This window comes from Adiantum capillus-veneris, chromosome 22 (assembly GCF_014529385.1).
Source record: "Adiantum capillus-veneris isolate H3 chromosome 22, ASM1452938v2, whole genome shotgun sequence".
In the NCBI taxonomy this organism is placed as follows: domain Eukaryota; kingdom Viridiplantae; phylum Streptophyta; class Polypodiopsida; order Polypodiales; family Pteridaceae; genus Adiantum; species Adiantum capillus-veneris.
In genome coordinates, this window is record NC_140952.1 from 8115980 (window position 1) to 8131614 (window position 15635).

A 15635-nucleotide genomic window follows, 5' to 3' on the forward strand; every position below is an offset into this window, starting at 1 on the left:
TTACTCCACCTTGGGCGGCCATAGGCCCTTGGCCATTTGAAGAAGGGCATCACATTTGGCATAGCTATCGAGCTGTGCATTGCAAAATCTCTTCGGTACAACCCTTTTTGGCATACACATCGGCCGAGGCAACGCCTCACATGAAATCATTATTTCCAACATCCCTTGAGTAGTAATATTACTGTGAATTTTTGTGCCCATAAATGGCCTTGATTAGTGCCACAAGCCTGCTAGATGCAAGTATGAGTGATTGCATTTGAAGTAAGGCCTTCCCATCACATTCGATTAAAGAGTGCTAGAGGTTTGTTTCTGCTAGTCGGGCATTGCCAATCACGACTATTGCCAGCCAAGCACTGCATGGAATGGCATCCCAGACATCAGACTCCTCAAGCTATTACTGCTCCCGCATTCCAAAACTTGAATTAAGTTCAAAAAAATCCCAGATGGCACACCGATCGAGCAGGCCGGACTGGTACGGAACTGGCCCTCAGTGCATCTTCAACAGCTAATATCTTGGTAATCGGAACTCCGATTGCTTATCTGAAAAGACCGACGTACTCCACAAAACGAACACTTCAGGCCCGTGCATTCATTTTATTTTTGTCCCCTCAGCTGCAGTTGCCCAGTCCGGTACGGATCTGCATCGACTTAAACTTTCAGCTGCCACCATAACTTCTTATCCGTAGCTCCGATTGATGAGTCGTAAAGACAGGAACGTAGAGCCCTTCAAGTTCTTTGACTTTGATTAATGTAACCCCAGCTATGACCATAATAAGCATACTCACTGTCTAGCATTACCAAGACATTTGTTGGCCCTTTTAAGCCGCATCTGGCATACATTAATCATTACACTTGTCCTGTTAACAAGCCCTCATCCACTGACCATTAATCAACTAGGCCTTCAATAAGCTTGATCTGCATCTTCTTGGCATATTTCTTAGCATAGGAGCGGAGCTGCACGACACCACGTTAGCTTGCTGCTAACATCCCCCCCCTCCTCGCCTGTGTCGTCCCCTGACACAGCTTTATGGGCTGAAGTAGTCTTCGGATTGACGGTAGGAGAGATGGTCTTTAAAGTGCTTCCAGTGTCTTTTGGTATCTAATTCTCCATTCTTTGTCAGACACTTACAAAAATTGCATGGTGACTTGATTCTTCAGCTCCACCACTAAGTAGCCTACAAACCTGAATGTGAGGTTTCTTATCACCGGTGCAAATATCTTCGTTCGCCAGGTGAAGAATCCAGTGTAGAATGCTTATTCAAAGGCTAGAATATTATGCGAGGGTAGGAACATGCATCTGTCATAGAATCCATAAAGGATTTCTTCTGAAGGTTGCCCACTCAGATTGTAACATAAGCCTTTGTTTCCTTTCAAGAATGAGAGCTATGGGGCTCCTGTCTGCTCATGCTCATTGAGAACTTGTATGCATGTGAGTAGCATCCTGCAGATCTTATATAACATTGCATAGGAGAGATCTGGCAGACTCTTGAAGAATGACATGGCACCCGTTAGGGTTTTCACCATGTATTTCTCTGTCGCTTGGCCTCTCTCTTGAGCTGGCAACCTGGGGAGGTTGAGCCAAGTTGGCCTCTTCTTCTACAGTGCTTCATGCGCTTGCCATGTCCTTACTCCGGGTACAAGACAGAATGTTGGATCTTTTTGTAAGGCTGCAGGTGCTCTTGTGAACAGAATTAGGTATCTCGGATTCTTTTTCAGCCAGTTTAACCTCCACTTTGGGTGGTCTTTATCTGCGCCATCTTCTTGCATATCCTTGTACAAACTTTCTTTTACCTATAAAAGTTCTACTTTGATGAGAGGGTACGGTAGGGATAGTTGGTGCCACTGAGTGTTGATTTGATTGGGAGTGAGTTGAGTGACGTTGACAAAGTGTAAAACTCTCAACTCCCAATCCATAGCCGTCTTCCACTACTCATCCACCTCTAAGGTGATCTTCTCCTTCACTGCGTCTTCTTCAGCTTTTGACAGCTGGACCATTGGCACTGTACCTGCATCTGTGATGTGAATTTGAAAATCTTCATCACCACTCGGCTCTGTTGTGGATTGCGTCTCAAACTCAGCAAACGAAACCGAGGGAATGTCTATTTGTGGCGGCTCTGAAGTGCCTGCCTCTTCCTGCATGTCTGGCTTTCCATCTCTGAGAAGCTGATTTATCTGCTTGAGTTCTGCTATCTCCTTTAGGAGCTCCTCCTCTCTTTGAACACGCATCAATGCTAGGTCTCTGCATTGTGACTGTTTAAGCTTTAATTCCATTTCTAAGTCCTTGTTTTTCTTTTCAAGTGCCTTGTACACTTCATCAGTTCCCTTGATCGAGGCTAGGCTGGGTTTTCTCTGATTTGCCGTAAGAAAATGGCATGATCATTGATTCTCTGTTCAGAATATTGCAGGGAAGCATCGGCAACATCTAATTGCACTTGAATTTTCTGAGCTGACAGAGAGGTCGTAAGAAGTTCATCCGTGACTTATGTCAGCTGCTTGTCTTTTACCTTGCAGGCATCATATAATCTGGTGAGGAGGTCACCTAACTCCTCCATTTCTTTTTGTTGTTTATCCCTGGCTATCTGATGTTGTTCCACTTCTTCCTTCAGCTGTTGCACTTGCCTTTGGAGATCAATGATGATAATCATCCTGTCTTTGAGCTCTCCTTGAAGAGCGCCGATCACCATTCAATAATTCCTTGGCCTTTGTGCTGCGATTCAAAGCTGCTGAACGGAGTCTCTCCGTCATTTCTTGCATCTGGCGTGCATATTCATTGACCTATATTATAACTTCATCATTTGACTGCCACTCCTCCTGTCTTGCCAGCTGGGATGTGCCTGCAGCCTCATGTGTTGCTTCTTGCTACGTCGTAATTGCTGGTGGTTCTTGTGTGGAGGTAGATGGTCGGTCTTCTTCTTGGCCATCCTGAGGATTTGATGCCTCGGTAGTTTCTGTCTGAGTAGAAGTAGATGGTGTGGTCTCAACCCTTACTGTCTCTTCAAGTGCGGGCTATTCTGCCTTCTCTAGCTCGGGCTCCGTCTCAAGTGCAGTGGTAGACTAGTTTTCTATATTTGCTTCCTCATTGGTTTCTTCTTCCGTCTTTTGAGTCTCTTCTGCTGCCTGCTCCGGTTCTGGCTTGGCTTCTTTTTCCTTATGTTCGTCGGTGTGGTCAACTTTTTGTGTAGATTATGTTCGTTGGGTGGACTCAGAATCTTTCTCTTTTTCAATCTCTGCTTCTTCATTGGTACCTTTGCCTGCTGCTAATGGTGTAGTGTACCTTGGTGGCCTTTTTACCAAAAAATGAAAGTGTTGATGGTACAAACGGGCTGGCTCTTCCACCTGTTTGTGGATAAGATCATCGAATGTAGCCGCGGTTGTCTCCTTGATGAATGTGCCTACGGTTTTCCTGTCTCTTGCCCGCATGGTCATTCCTTCAGTGGGCAATCTGCGTGCCTCTGCCACTATCTCTTTGGGGATTACTACCTCGACCTTGTTCCCTTGGGTGTCGGATATTTGTGCAGTTCCGTCCTCTTTGATGGTGATAGAAGCTCGTAAGCTTTTTGAAAGTCCACTCCGCAAGGCTCTTGTTCGTAGAAATGCCTAAGCCCCAACCTGCAGTTAGCCTCTTTGGTTTCTGACTTGGCAGCTACATCATAGACCTCTTTAAGCAAGAGTTGCAATTCCATTTGATGCCCTCCTTCACTCTTGAACCTGCCAGTGAAGACGGTAGAGTGGTGCTCTTCCAGCTGTTCTTTAGAAAGGTAGAATGCCTTTGCCGCTTTGACTGACTCGGGGTCCAGTTGATACGCAGGCAGTTCTTGTAGTTTCTCTTTTTGGTTTAGCTTCTTCTTGGCCCTCTCCGCTACTTGCATTGCTCCTACTCAGTGAATAGAGTGCAAAGTTAGCAAATTTGTCGGATTGTTCTCTGGAATGTCCTTTTAGACTGAAATGCTGACAATCTGGTCCAAATTGCTTCAAATCAATTTTTGAACAAGCAAAGATGCATAAAATCATGCAAGGAATAAAACTGTATGGTCAAAACAAAAATTTACAACCAAAGTACATAATCGCGATTATTTACAGCTGAGGAAAATTTTCAACTTTTTGCAAACATGGCTTTATAGGCTTGAAGTATATGCCAAATACATGCTCTGAGTGAAGTATGGGCTCATTTGGATGCACAGGTTGAAAATGGTACCAGATTTGACAATTTCCAAGAAAAAGTGATGCAAAAGTAAATAATCGCGATTATTAACTTCAGTGACAAAAACTTTGGAAAACCCGCAAATTTTGACCTAGACATGTTTCATACACCTAATACAAGTCCTAAATTGAATTTGGTCAAGTTTGGTCATGCCGGCATCACTTTGTGCTTTGTCGATTCTGAAATCACCGTTTTTTGTGATTACTCTGTCTGTTGGGTTGGTCCGTCAACTTTGAGGCTTTGAACTTGTTCGTAACATAGTCGTGAAGGTAGTACTTGTCCAATTCTGACTCATTTGGAGTCAGTTTGGCCTCGTATGTCGAATTTGACGCTTTGTAACCTTCGAGCCATTTTTTGCTTTTCAAGGGCGTTGCTTGATGGATTTCACCAAACCAATCATATACATTGTATCTGGACCTCATTAGCAAGCCATCTATGGAGTCAGGTCGGAATTTTGGCATTTGCCAAAAACCTAACTTTTCTACTGGTGACCCCCTTGACCCAGTCGAATGGTCATCTGATGGTATAGAAAGGTTTTATTATGTTAGGGCATGCTATGGTTCAAATCCCATCCGATTTGGTCAAGCTAGCAGGCGGCTATGGTCCATTTTAGGTTGTAGGTCTTCGTGCACTGCTCTATTTCTAGGGTTTTTTCTAAGGCTTTAGACTAGCTACTGGCCGTACAAATTGGATCATTATCGAGTAAAGAACTTACCCCTCATGTATCGTGTGAGACAGCGCTGAAAATGGTCAACTGTGGGCTCCGAAAATGACGCGCGAAAGAGGGCGAAATCTCTCTCTGCAAAGACTCCAAGTGGAAATGAGGTGGTTTTAGCCTACCATGGATATCTATACCTGGACTTCCCGAACCAAATTTCCCCTAATTCCCCCATTAGTCCTACTAGGCCGTGAAATCTATGTTAGACTTGAAAATTTCTCTGATCGGATTCCTCTAGCTCATTCTGCAAGAATTTTGCAAAAGTAGGCCTGGCCGCCTAATTTAGGCTTCCTGCTTCCGTCTTCTGATTTCATTGGAAATTTTTGTGCTTGTCTGCCTTGTCTTTTTTATTACCATCGTGGCTTCCATTTTTCCATCTGAGCTTCCCTGCTATTTATTATTAATTTTGACATGTTTATTTGAAAAAATCAAAGGAAAAAATAACAAAATGCTCTAAAAAAGTAAAGTAAAAATCCAATAATTAAGAAAATCCTTTGAAAAACACAACTTTATTGTTTTTTGTTGGATTTCTCCTTTTTTAAGCCTCCTTATCAACAAAAATGATGAAAAATACCCAAAAAGGACTATTTTTTATGATTTTTTGATAGTATATACACTATTTACACTCATCGGGAAGATATTATCAGTGAATTTTCCTTTGATGATGAATTATAAGTGTATTATTAGGTAATTTTGCAAAAAATCACACGTTAACATGGAACTTTTTCCTCCCTCTTCAAACATTGCCCTTAATTACTTAGTACTTAGTACCCTTCCACCCTCCTAGGTGGCGTACTCCGGGACTACTGCGTGCATGGGTTGAAAAATTGTGTCTATGCATAGCCGTGATCGGCTCTATCATGATATGAAGATCAATGCAATTCAAACCCATATGCTGTGCAAGAGCTGGGTCTTGAGTAATTAACTCAAGGATTTTCGACATCGAGGTTTGCTGTTGATGTCTTCCAAAGAGAAAATCTTATAGCTTTTGTGCTCTCTGTTTGATTGTACCATCAGGGTGCTTTAGCGTGCTGATTGCTTGAGCTGTTGGTAGCACTTTCGATTGTTGTCGAGCTTTTTCTCTCCATTGGTAATTCGGTCGTCTTGGTGCTGCATGGTGTGGTGGAGTTTGTTGAGACTTAACTCGCCACTGCTTGATTGGTTTCACGGTTTGTGGAGAAGATAAGTGCTGCTTTTTCTTCCAAACCCATTTCATGTTAGGTTCCTTGCTCGGAGATACTCGATTCTGTGTTCGAATCCATGGAACCTTCTTTTGTTTCTTCGGTGAAGTTTTAGGCACCCAGAGCTGAGTCGGTTTATCCTTAAGCCGTGCTTTTGGTACCCAAATCTACCTGACTCCTTGCATGCTACATGTAGCATTTGATTTTCGAAGGGATGGAGAAGATTGGATTCGTGGAATGGTCTTTTGATTGCATCGTTTCCATTTCTCCTTGCTTGGTGCAATTGGAACAATGAGTTGCCCTCCTTTAGGTGATAGCTTTAGTTGATTCGTATCCCAATCTGGTATTGCTTTGTATGTACGCATCTAGGGAATTCCAAGAATCATCGTCTCATTCATGTGTTCATCTGGAAAGCATACAAACTAATGAGGACATGAACATCCATGTACTGACATGTTCAAGTTGACTACTCCCAATGTTGGAGTTGGATTCTTGTTGCATCCTTTGATTGTCGCTATTCCTACTGTCAATGATTGACTTGTTGCCTTCTTGTATGTGGAATAACTGATTGCATTCACTCTAGCTCCTGTGTCTACCAAAGCATTAGTGCTATGATTGTTGAGTTTTACTTTAATGCATAGATCCATTCCATCTAACCAGTTGTCATCTGATGAAACTGCGTCTTTAGGTAATTCCCATTGTCGATCATCTATTCCAAAGTGTTGATGGGAATCGGTATCTGTTGATTCTTGAGAGTAGCTTTCCACTTGAGTACCCCAAGCCTAGCTTCCTCTTGGGCTTCATCAATAACCTATTGTCGCTTGATCTTCTTTTGTTCGGTTGCATGCATTCTCTCTAGCAATTCATTGGTTAGTGGCAAATTGTATTTCTTTAAATGACATCCACTAATCCAATTAGCCATTGGTTCACCATCTAGGGTGGACAATTTTACTGCTCCACTTGGAGATACATCTTCAATGATAAATGGTCCGTTTTCCTTTTTCTTAAACTTGGGAATGTGTTGCTTAAGGGAATAGACTACAACTAAGTCCCCTTTCTTGAAAATTTTTGTGATTAAGTGGGAATCAAAAAACTGTTTTTGTTTCCACTTTTGCATAGATATGAGCTACAACAGTTAGCCTTTGCTCGTCTAGCTTTTCCAAATCTTCAAGTCTTTCTAACTATTCATGTCCAGTCCACTCAAGATTCTATGCTACCCTTAAAGTCGGCAATAGCAATTATTGGCAGTATGGCATGAAGACCATAAACAAGGTTAAAGGGTGTAGCATTTAGAGTTGTGTTTGGAGGTGATAACAACATACAAGTGCCCACCTAGCCAAGGCGCCCGTTGGGTCATCCGGCCAAAGTTTTGATGTGGTCATATTATTTTTCCGATGTTTAATACATCAAACCCTGTAAAAGCCTAATGTCAATCGTCTATGTCAAGTCTGAGTCAAAGATGTAATTTTTCCAGTGATATATGTAAAGGTCCATGAGAAGTTGGCCGCCGGCCACTTTAGAAAGCCCTAGGTATATAATACACTAAGGTTAGTGGGAAAGAGGAGATTATTTTTTGAAGATAAGGGACTACTGCGTTACGTACAGGGAGCTACCTCTTTGCTCCAACTTGTAATCATCGCTTCGGGGGCTACGGTAATCCAAATTCAGTTTTGTTTCTTGCATTGTGTTCCTCTTACTCTGCTCTTTTATTCAAGTGTAAGCATTCAAGATTCAGTGAAGGTTTCAAATGCATCCGTTTAGGCCTTAAATCGCTGTTTTGAGTGTTTATATGCGTATTTTATGTTGTTTTGACCCTAGGAGAGGCTTTAGGGACCTAAAGCCTTAAATCGCTGTTTTGAGTGTTTAAATGCGTATTTTATGTTGTTTTGACCCTAGGAGAGGCTTTAGGGACCTAATCGCTATTTTGAGTGTTTATATGCATATTTTATGTTGTTTTGACCCTAGGAGAGGCTTTAGGGACCTAAAAACGACCCTTTAGGATCATCCGTTTACTGTTTTTGCGTACTGTGGGACGAACGATCGAAATCGTTTTACCTCTCCAGAATGCTGTGACAGTGATAGGGTATGTTCCTGATAGTCCCCTGTAGCTTCCCTTCAAGTTTTGTGCGATTCGGATATGATTTGCATGATAAACGGGCATGATGACTGTAGAGCTGTGTAGAAGGACATAGGCAGATTTCTTGGCTTTAGTGCATTTGATTTGCTTGTAGAGTTAGTAGTTGCATCTCTTCAAGTTCACTTCGTTAGGATTGACACCCTAGTGAGTTTCCATGCCTCATCCGAGTCGCTTCCCCCATATCGATAATTTTATGTTGATGCTTGAGAGCTATGCTATGGACGTCCGTCGCGGCGACCCGCAAACATTGGCGCCGCTGCCGGGGAATGAATCGTAGGTGATGAGTGATCGAGTGCGTATTCAGAGTTTTCTTATTGTTTCAAAAGATAACTTCCATTCCATTTATATTTCAGTGAAGCATCTAGACAGGGGTTTAGTGCTTAGTGGAGTCTAGGGTCGGTGGACTGGCTAGATCTACTCTTGAGAGATATAGGGAGTTGTGAGTGAGGTTGCTTTAAGCATTTTTTCTCTTCAAATTTCTTTGTATTGATTGAGTACTGATCCATCATCCGTTTTTTATCCTGTTTGTTTTGTTTGATTCATTTTCTTATGTTCCTTCATTTCTGTACTTAGGAGTAGGATAAGTAAATCACATTCTAGTCATATTTGGGGCAAAAGATAGAGTCAAAAAGACCAGAAAACCATAACTTTGGCAAAAAGGCCATAAGACTCTGAAATTTAGAAAATCTGACCAAACAGAGCTGAAATTGATTCAAATCACAAAGTGGTAGCACCAAACACTGGGAAATACTTATCAGAGAGAGCCTGTAAAATTTCATAAGATTTGGCCTCTGTACTACGATCGCGATTGGTGTACCTCAGTGTCAGAATTGTACAAGATTTGACATGTGCCTTCCTGATAAGATTCTAAACAAGTTTGTCTAAAGCAACCACACCCAAAAACATAAAAAATCAAGGAAATCAGGTCACTTGGGTGAAACTAGCCTGATAGACCAAGAAACTGTAAAATCTTGACTTTTGGTGATCCAAATGCAAAAAGACTTTGGGGATAGCTTTAAAACATCAGTGTCTACAAGCATGCCAAATTTGGTCTAATTTGGGCTCAGAACTACGATCGCGATCGGTGTACCTAAGTGCCAGCTTTTGACCAGATTTCATATGTGGGATCCTCAGGTGTATACAAACATAAAATTCTAAAGGACCTAGAGCCAGAAACCTCAAAATACTTTTCAAACCATCTAAATACAGATCCAAGTCAAAAACTGCTAAACTGGCATAGAAATTGACTTTCAGAAGATCAAAACACATCAATACTCGGAAGAAACCATACATAGGGATAGCATGTACACAGGACAATCCAAATAGCTTTCAAATCCCAAAACAAACACCAAAATCAGATCAAACTTATAGATTCTGGAAAACAGGCACTTCAGACCAAGAAACTGCAAATTCTTGACTTTTTTGAGTCCAAATACAAAAGTGTCTGGCAGGTAGTCTTATAATAGCCTAGTGAACAAGCTGGTGAAGTTTCATCCAATTTGGGCTCAGAACTACGATCGCAATCGGTGTACCTCAGTGCCAGATTTTGACCAGACTTTACCCACACATACACCTAAGTTATATAAAATACCAGGAGTTTTCAAAATTCAAAAAAAATCACCAAAATAGCCAAAAACAGCAGACAGTCAGGAAACCACTGCAGCAGTCCAAGATCTGGTGAAAACATGACTTTTTCTTGTCCAAATTCAAAAAGATGTAGGGAGTAGACTGTACACATCATTGTCTACCATATCCACAAGTTTCATCCAATTTGGGCTCAAAAGTACGATCGCGATCGGTGTACCATACTGACATTTTGAGTTGAGACTTGGTGAGTAGGTAGTTGATGACTAGACAAACAACTTTTCCAAAAGGAGTAAGGTCAAAAAACCAAAAGACAGTTGTCAAATAGGGCAAACACTCATCACTGATCCTTCAGACCAAAATTTTGAGAAAATTCAAGTTTTTGTTATCCAAATGCAAAGTGGGTTTGGGAATAGACTAATCATACCCATGTCTATCAACTCCTAAAATTTCATGCAAAAAGGAGCTGGAACTACGATCGCGATCGGTGTACCCCAGTGACATTTTGGATTGAAAATTTATGAGTAGGTAGCTGACATCTAGTGCAACATATTTTCCAAAAGGAGCAAGGTCACAAAAGCAAAAGAAAGTGGTCAAAAGTCCCATTTACACAATCAAGCCAATAACCGCAGAACCACCTGGGATTTGGGTTTTCATTGGTCAAAACATCTCCAAATTCAAAAATACAAAGACACTTGGTATCAAGACATCAAGGGCTACCTACTGTGTAAAAATCTTCAAAATCTGTGACATGGGGTCAACAATGGCGATCGGTGTACTCTACACAATGGGGGTATCTGACTTCATAAGTTTATAGACCTACTTGAGTACATCCCAAATCTCAAGTTTGAGTGGAAAATACCCTCTGGAAGCCAAGATACAAGCCGAAGTTCCTGTGTTCTGATCCCGAAGCTGTTTTGAGTGTTGTTTCAAGTGCAGTTCACCAAAAGTGCTCTAACTTTTGATAGACAACTCCAAATTGAGTCAAGTATAGGTAGGAAGAAAGCTTACGGGCTGAATTTTTCTAGGTTTCCTAATTCCAACTTTTATGGTACCCAAAACCAATTTCTAGAGACCGAAAAAGTCACAAATTCCTAACTTTTTAGAGACTTGACCAGGGGCAAAAAGGTATTGTGTGCACTAAGCCAAGGTGTTCTTATCAAGGGTCATCTTGAGAGTATTGAGTGAGGCTTTAACATGACAACTCATCCATCATTAGGGTTTCCCACTCAACTCAGAGCTATGCCACCTACACAAACAACCAGAAATACTGCAACACCTATAACAAAAGGGTTGAGACAAGACCATGAGTCTTATCAATCATATCAAGCCAAACCTCAAGGCATGGCTCGTGGATATTTGTCAAGTGATCATGTAGCTCACGGGAAGCCAAACCAATCAACTAAAATGCGGGAGTTTGGAAGAGCAAAAGTGGAAATTGCTGGAGACTTAGAGGAGAAGCATCCTCTAATCAACAAACCCAACGTGGGGTTCATCAAAACCAATGAAGCCACGAGAGTTCTAACGGATTATACTTATGATGGCCTTTATAGGTTACCTATTGGGGATCAAAACAACTTCTATAGATTTTTAAATTCCATCATTGAAGAGTTGACAGACTACAAGAACCTCTATGCCTTCACATACACAGATGACTAGGGAGTGCAAGTTCTAATGGTAGATAAGTATGGACGAGAGTACAAACTTATCAGCCCAATTGAACTAGAAAGATATACATACATGGGTACTCCAATCTCTGCTTACTACTTTCAACCGAGTGTAAGCGTACCAAGGTTTTTTGAGTCTGATTTGCAAGAAGCTAACATTGAAACTATGGAATCAAATGGACCTCAAACATCCAGAATAGCTATTCACGGGAGTGTAGCTCCTATCTCATTGAGTGGAACCAAGATACCACCAATTAGACTTACAAATCCATCAACATTTCCAAAACATGTCTCAAAGGGGATTCCACGAGGATTTTCTCCAAGACGAGAAGAGGGAACGAGGGATGTCTTTGTGAGAGACCCCAACACGCTAAGATACATGGTTGAACCAGAACCAATGAGACCATATCAATTGGCCAAATGTGTCAAGAAGAAGTATGATGGGTTAAGGGATCCATACGTACATGCATCCTTGTTCAAACAAGTGTTAAGAGCCGAACAAGTATTTTATTTTCATACACAGTATGAGGGATTTGGCTTAACCTTGGAAGGGATAGCATTGAATTGGTTCCAACCGTTGGACAAAAATGCCTTCTCAAGCATTGAACAACTGTTGCAAGAATTTGTTGTGGAATTCTCTAAAAGGGGAATCAAGCATAACACAGTGTCCCAAATCTATGCATTCAAGCAAAAAGAAGATGAGAGACTGAAGGAAGCATCGCTACGCTTCAAACAATATACAGAGAGATGTCCGGAACGCGAGTTACCACAGGATGAAACATTATCAATTCTCTTCATAGAGGGTTTGTAAAATGAAACTCTCAAGAAATATTTGCACTTAAAAGGATGCACTTCCTTTGAACAAGTCACGAGAGAAGCGCTATACCTAGTTGACAATTGTAAAGCCTATGGCGAGGAAATTGGTGATACAAAGATCACTAGGGATAATGTCCTTTACATCTAGTGAAACCAACACAAGGCAATTGGTTATGTCTCAATTAATGACCAACCTAGATGAGCTAGCAGCGCAAGTAGCACAACGAATAAAATGGTGTGCAATAGAGCAAAAATGGACCAATCATGAGATGAGTGAGTGCTACTATAATCAAACCTACACGAGGGGGATACTATTTGGACATCAAATAGAAAAACAAATTCCATTACCAAATCATCCACTATTTCAAAATAGGGTTGTATCAAGGGCTTTACAAAGAGCTGAGGTATCACAACCTAGGCTAGGGCAAGAACCTATGAGAAAACTCTATTCATTGAATGAGGACACTCTGATATTCATAGCCAATCAAGAGCATAGACCAGAGACCATTCTGGCTAAGCAAGAACAACCATCAAATGTACCACCAGTGACTCAACAAGATGGACCATGCTACAAGTGTGGAGGTAATCATTGGGCCAAGAATTGTTCTCGTGTAGAGATAATTGGATATTGTTTAGAGTGTGCCATTACACACGTTGTTCCAAATTGTCCAAAACACCCAAACAAACAGGGAAAAACAACAATGAATGTTGTGGGAGTGTTACCTTCTCCAAGTGGATCAGAGGCAGAACCCAAAATTCGTGCGAAGGTAGTGACTAGAGCCCAAGCAAAAGAAAATGTTGAGGACCAAGCTAATGAGGAGAAAGATCAACAACCCAAACAAGGGGAAATAGCTAGTGTGTCAGTGAGGACTGGGAGAAAATCCTGGAAAGCCAAAAGAGACAGAATTAAAGCAAAAACAATTACAAATCAAACTGCACTACAAACAAAATTACAAGAGACAAAGGAGCAGTTAAAACAAGAACGGGAAAACAAAATGGTGGTGAGCAATAAGAAGCCAAGGAAGGCGTCTTCGGGAGGATCTGTGTTGGTAGACAAAGTCCTAGAGCCATTAGATGCTGCATTGGAAGCATATGAGGCTAGATTGAAACCCAACCAAACCCTAGAGCAACGAGGGATGAAATATCCTCATGCTAAGGTAGAGACTGAGAGGTTGAAAATGTGTAAGGAATTGGTAAAAACTGCACAGGCAATGATGAAGCGAAGCACCAATTCCACCTCCAGAAACAAAACCAAAAAGTGTTGGATTTGAAATGCCTAAGGCAAAGGTTGTTGAAACATTAACTCAAAGAAACATTGCGCTAGAATCACAAAAGGATGTGCAAGCAAAGACTGCAACACGAGAAATCAACAACCTAGAAATTCATCTAGATGATCAAGTAGTGGCCAACACCACTAATGATGTAAGGTCAAGATCACAATTTATGGCACCTACCCTAGAGATATATGAGCCATGGCCAAACGAATTGTAGGAAGCAATTAGAAGTGCAAAAGATGGAAGTGCGACTTTCCAATCTGCACCCATAATTGAGGTCAATACAGGGAATGAAGTCTATCAGGGAGTCATTCAATCTCCTAATGGAGATGCAGGGACGGAAGTTTCAATTGAAAGCAAACCTGATTCCTTGAAGACCTTACCCTCATACATAGGAGAACATGAGGTAGACTCAGAGACTAGAGTGGTGCCATCTCAGAGAAAAGCCATATCCAAGATGATGGATACAAAGAGTATGCAAGAGTTGATGTCAGCTCCAATACAGTGCACCATTACTCTATCTGAATTGCTTAAGATTAGACCACATGTATGGGATGAAGTAGGCAACAATTTGGGGAAGATGGGACTAAAGATACCTCTTCAAGATCTACCCTCAAATGAACAATCAAACAAAAATCAACAAGAAATTGCAAACGCTAAACCTGTGCCAATAAACTTAAGGTGGGGAATATTGTGAAGGAGAAGAAGGAAACACCACCTTACATGTGGAATACAAAGGAGTTAAAACATTGGCTATACTTGATAGTGGGGCTGGAGTAGCCATAGCCACAAAAGACATTTGGAAAAAATGGAGTAGACTAACGCTTAGGAAAACTAGAATGAAACTGCAACTTGCAGATGGATACACAGAAAAAACTTTGGGTATCTTAGAGCAAATTATTGTGACTTCTTGTGGAATTGAATATTTGCAATAGTAGATTTTGGAAAAGGGAACAATTTTGATATCATTTTAGGAAGACCTTTCATGCGTCAACTTAAGATGGTTCAAGATTGGGGCTATAACTATATCTACTTGAGACATAAAAAGATCACCACAAAAATAAGCATAAAAGACCATAGCTATAGAGATGTGAATAGAACTCCTTTAGAAGAGATTGACTCTACTATAGCCAATGGGAAAGAGATACCTACATGGCTACAAACCAAACAAGAACTTTGGATGTGTGGTGCTTCGAAGTGTGGAAGCTCAGTGAAGGAGGATTGCATCCTAGAAAGATCAATGAACGATGAAGCTTACATACCGGAACCCTTTCCAGAGCAATTATTTGAACCCTTTGGATGGGATCAAATACTGGCGACTCTTGATGTGTGTGTGAATGAGGTGACTCCGACTAAATTTTGTGATGAGGAAGGGTATGATATAACTCCCGTATTTACGATAAAGGTGTTGAAGGAAGCTAACGAGATTTGTGAGTGTGAAGGCAAAAAAGGTGAAACAGATAGCTACGTCATGGAGCATGATGCCAAAGTGCACATGAAGAAAGCAGAGAAACCACAAGAATATGTCATTATTGACATAACTGAAGAAACAAAGAAGCCGACTCTAGAAAAAGTGCAAATGAAAGTAGATAAAGGAGAAAAGCTTCCAAGTTCAACGGAAAATCTTCAACAAATGCAAGATCAAAAGAAGAACAGGGACAAGGAAGAAGATGGACTATCTCCTACGATGATCAAATTCAATTTAGGCGGACAAACAGGGCTGAAGGTCACATGTTCAGCCGCAATAGATCTAGAAGCAACAAAGAATCTAATGACTTATGGAACGTGGATCATGATAGGAAATCCACCAATCAATGAGCTAGAAGAAACATTTTACACAAGTTCAAAAATGCCGATTCCTAGCTTTGGAGTGGCAGAATCTATACTCAAATTGAGTACCAGAGAGTATAAGGATACTTTCCACATAATTGACTCCCATCACATCAAGGAGAGTCTAATCTTGACAGTAAGTTGGAGGAACGTCTTCTTTCAACAACAATCAAAAGCTTCAACAACAACAACGGCAAGACTCCATGAAGCTTCTCAAATCCATGCAG